Below are 4596 nucleotides of genomic sequence, written 5' to 3'. Positions count from 1 at the left end.
GGATTTGAACTCTGGACCTTCGGAAGAGCAGTCGGGTGCTCTTACCCACTGAGCCATCTCACCAGTCCCCCTTACTATTTATTCTTGATTATCATTAATATTTTGATCTTACTATGTGTCCTGGACTGGCCTCAAACTCACGGCAATCCTCCTGCCACAGACTGCTGAGTGCAGTCAAATAGGGCACCTGGGGGAAGGTGGCTTGCAGGACACTGGTGGCAGCTAAAAGACCTAGCTGTGGTATCTGGATTCCTGCGATTTCCCCCTCTCTGGCCCTTGGAGAGTGCCATCCAGGTTTGCTGCTCTGGGGAGGCACCCCTTAGAACATCTCTGGTCCCTTGTTCTCCTGTTCTCACATCTCATCCTGTCTGGTGATGGACGATTAACCACAATCCAGCCTAGAAGTGGCTACCTGGTGCCTAGCAAGTCTCTGTCCCTGCCTATCCTTCAGTACTTAATGAAACCCCAACTGGAATCAAGAGCAGGAAGTGGGGGACATAGCACTTGGGCCCTTGTCAGCACCTTGTCCCCAGCAGCAGGAGAACAAGGCTGGTTCTGAGATAAAGCTTGAACCCTGTCTTCCTCACAGAGAAGAGCAGCATCCTGGGGCCATGACACATGGCCTGAGTCTCTAGGGACTGAAGCCTAGCTGTCTGTTAACTCACTGTCCTCTCCTATCTCCAAGGACCAACATCCTGATTCAAGGACTTCTGGGAAGAGGAAGCAGACAGCCAACAGAACTGGGTGGGACTCAGTTGGCCTTTCTGTAAACTGAGCCAATCTGACTCTAATGACCAGAGCCAGCATGGCTGCTGAGAACCAACACTAGTCCTCATAGTGCTCCCTCAGGGCTAAGTACTCCCCTCAGGGCTTCCCTCCCGGGCTGGAACAGCTGGGCCCTGAAGACAGGTCCCCTAAGTGGAGCAGAGCCTTGTGTTTTAGCTTCCTACTGTCCCCAAGCCCTGAGAAACCCCACAGAGCTGAAGGACTGGCCTCCCCTTGTCCCATCTTGAGCTCCAGCTCCTGACAAGAAAGCTGCCTCCTGTAGCCCTCCCTAGAGCCTAAGTGTCACCACTTCAGGAGTGATGAAGATTCTTACGCGTTGTCATCAGGATTCCAGGAAAATGGTCTGTCGGGGGTGTGATTTACTCCATCTGAGCTCCCAGGGCCAAGGACAAAGTAGGGGCTAGCTCTCTGGAGACCTAAGCCATGCTAATGAGGAAATCACCCCTGGCCAGAGGCAACTAGGTCTGGTGGATGGCTGGGTGTGGAGGTGAGTGAACTTCATTCCTCTGTCTGCAGAGAGCAAGGAGACCCCAATCCAAGAGCTTTGCCTCCCATCTCCAGGTTCTATAGGCCCGTGCCCCGCCCGAAGGCAGAGAGAGACCACAGCTAGAACAGGGCTGCTCCTCACATACTTGGTGGCAGGAAAGAGGGAGGATGGCACTGTAAACATCACTGACGCTTTCCTGCATGTCACAAAACCAATAACTCACTCAGGGTATGTAGAGGAGAAGAGGCCTGCCCATGCTGCACGCGTGGGCCCGCCGCACGTGGGCCCATGTGAACAGAGCATCAATGGACCCAGCATAGCAGAGGCTTAGATCCACTCAGAAGGGTGACATCTGAAGCTACACTGGTGGAAGACACTGTGTGGAGACCGAGAAGGCTGAAATGTTTTCCCTGGATGGGTGAGGTGAACCAGGAATCCCAGGAACCTTCAGCCTTCTCATGTCAGAGCCACGGAGACAAGACCACCCTATCACCTACAGCAGCCTGAGGAGTCACCTTAACCTTCAAGGGACTTCAACTCAGGTAAAACTGGAACTTTGGACTTTTTTTTAATCAAAAACCAAATTCTATTTTACATATTCAACCTACATATTAATAGAATAATCTGACATAAACAGAAGAAAAAAGGAAGAAGTTTTAGGCTACAAAACCTCCCCCTGAGCCAGGCAAAGTGGCACATGACTTTAGTCCCAGCCCTCCAAAGGCAGAGGCAGGTAGATCTCTGTGAGTTCAAAACCACCTTGGTCTAAAAGCAAGTTCTAGGACAGCCAGAACTGTTATACAGAGGAAAAACAACAACGACAACAAAAATCTCCCCCGAGAACAATTTTTTAAATAACTTTTTGTGAGTCAATGTGACAAATGTCCCTGGGGACTAGTGACAGATGGCCGATGGAATTTCTTTTTAAGCCCAACTTTCACAATCCTTGCCTGAAAGAAATAGTACTTGCTATATTCTTTTGGAATTAAAAAAATTGTTCTTATTATTTCAATTTCCAAAAAATTGAATTCATAGATCTAACACAAAATAATAGTAGTAGTAATAAGAAGAATGGGAGAGTCAAATTGTTATAGAATTAATGTTTTCCCAGTGAAAAGTCACTCTGCAGTTAGAGATTAATAAAGTGAAACACTCTTTAGTAATGACGCTATGATAATAACACTTTAATAATAACAACAACACTAACTGGCTAACACATAAAAGAGAACCAGCCTTGAAATGTTACCAGTTTCTATAAGTCTTAGGCTTAAACATTCTGCCTACCCTGTCATCCTTAAATCTTTTTCAAGTCTTGAATAATGTAAACAGAGACAGGAGACTGACAATCTGGCCACTTGGGCAGATAGGAGATTTACCCAGCAAAGATATGGCCAGAACTACTTCCTAAGTGCACTGGAGTTATTCTCAAAAAGTTGTTATACAGGATTGTCTTGCTTGCCTGGCAGAAGTATTCCTTTCCTGGAACCAAGACGCATTGGCAGAAGAGGAATCAGAATAGGTGTCACCCTGTCCTGCCCAGTAAGCAAGCTGGGGTTAGCGGCAATAGGGTCACCCTGTCCTGCCCTGTAAGCTGGGGTTAGCAGCAAGGTCTTTGATGTGGCCAGTTTGAGGTCAGGATTTTGTTAGGAGACCATGGTTCCTTTTGTCATAGGAATGCCACCTAATCAGGGTTAACCTTGGCGAGCAAACACTAACAGGGATTTTTCCAGCGACCCTTAAACTTCAGTTACAGTAAAACGTTTCTAACAAGCTTGGCCAGTACACTGCTTGTCTTCCAGCCTTAAAGCAGGCACCGTCCTTTAGCTAAATTCTTGTTTGTTTGTTTGTTTGTTGTTTTGGTTTTTGTTTTTTGAAACAGGGTTTCTCTGTGTAGCCCTGGCTGTCCTGGAACTCACTCTGTAGACCAGGCTGGCCTTGAACTCAGAAATCCACCAGCCTCTGCCTCCCAAGTGCTGGGATTAAAGGCGTGTACCACTTCTGCCCCGCCTTTAGCTAAATTCTACATGTGAAACTTAGCATTTCCTGAGCAAATTTATTAAGAAATCTTTCATAGCATCAATTTTATTACGTCAAGTTTCTCCTGCATCCAAACTAGATGAAATTCTTAGTTTCACATCATTTTTTCATGATTTGGGTGTCATTTATTCTTGCTTATTACCTAGTACTACCCTTCCTTGATCCCCTGTCTAAATTTTAGACTATACCCACACTTATACCTGCTTGCCTGTGTATGCCATAGGCTAGGAGCTGCATATGAGGGAGATGTGGGTTTTATCTGAGTTTGGGGTGCTTCAATATATACTTCTCGGGTCATCCATTTTCATGTAAAATTTCATAGATTAATTTTTCTTCACAGCTGAATAATATTCCATTTTGTGACTGTACCACATTTCCATTATCTATTCCTCTATCGATCAATGTCTACACTGGCTTCGTTCCTTGCTAGGGTGAATAGAAAAGCTATAAACATGGATGAGTAAGTCTCTGTGGTAGACTATGGAACACTTTGGGTATATGCTCAGTAGTGATGGGTTTGGTGACTGGCATTTTATCTCCTTCGGTGATGCAGATAGATGCCCAATTAGACCAGATTAAAAGTAGATAAAGGCAGGTTTATTTGGAGGCAGCTCTCCAGTGGGTTCACCAATCTCACAGGTGGAGTCACACATCTAGGCTAAAGCAAGGGGGTTTTACAGAGCTTAGGTAATGAGATGATGTGCCAGCTAGGATGACCTTTTCTGGACTCCTTTGCTACCTGGATACTCACATATAAAGACACATACATATAAATATAAAATAATAAATACACATTAAGATTAATAGAGATACATTTTAAAAATAAGAAAGCATCACTTGGGCAGTGGTGGCGCACGCCTTTAATCCCAGCACTCGGGAGGCAGAGGCAGGCAGAAAGAACTCTTTCAGGACGGCCTGGTCTACAGAGCAAGGTCTAGCCATGCCTGTATAGTGAAAGTCTGCCTAACCCTGACCCTCCCCAAAAACCTAGAATTGTGTCTCATTATAAACCACTGGACCTTAAGGAGTCAGACACCCTGAGGCCTACAAATCTCAGGGCTTGCCACTTGGAGGTGTGCTCAAAACCAGGAGTGCCAAGAGTCATAAAGCTGCCTACTTGCATAAGGAGTGACAGTGACCAAGTTCTCAGGAAGCTGGTTACCCACGAGGAAGCAGTAAAAACGAAACTGGGAGCCGGGCGTGGTGGCGCACGCCTTTAATCCCAGCACTCGGGAGGCAGAGGCAGGTGGATTTCTGAGTTCGAGGCCAGCCTGGTCTACAAAGTG

The sequence above is a fragment of the Mus caroli genome, chromosome 11, assembly GCF_900094665.2.
Source record: "Mus caroli chromosome 11, CAROLI_EIJ_v1.1, whole genome shotgun sequence".
Classification (NCBI taxonomy): domain Eukaryota; kingdom Metazoa; phylum Chordata; class Mammalia; order Rodentia; family Muridae; genus Mus; species Mus caroli.
This window is presented reverse-complemented; position numbering follows the sequence as displayed.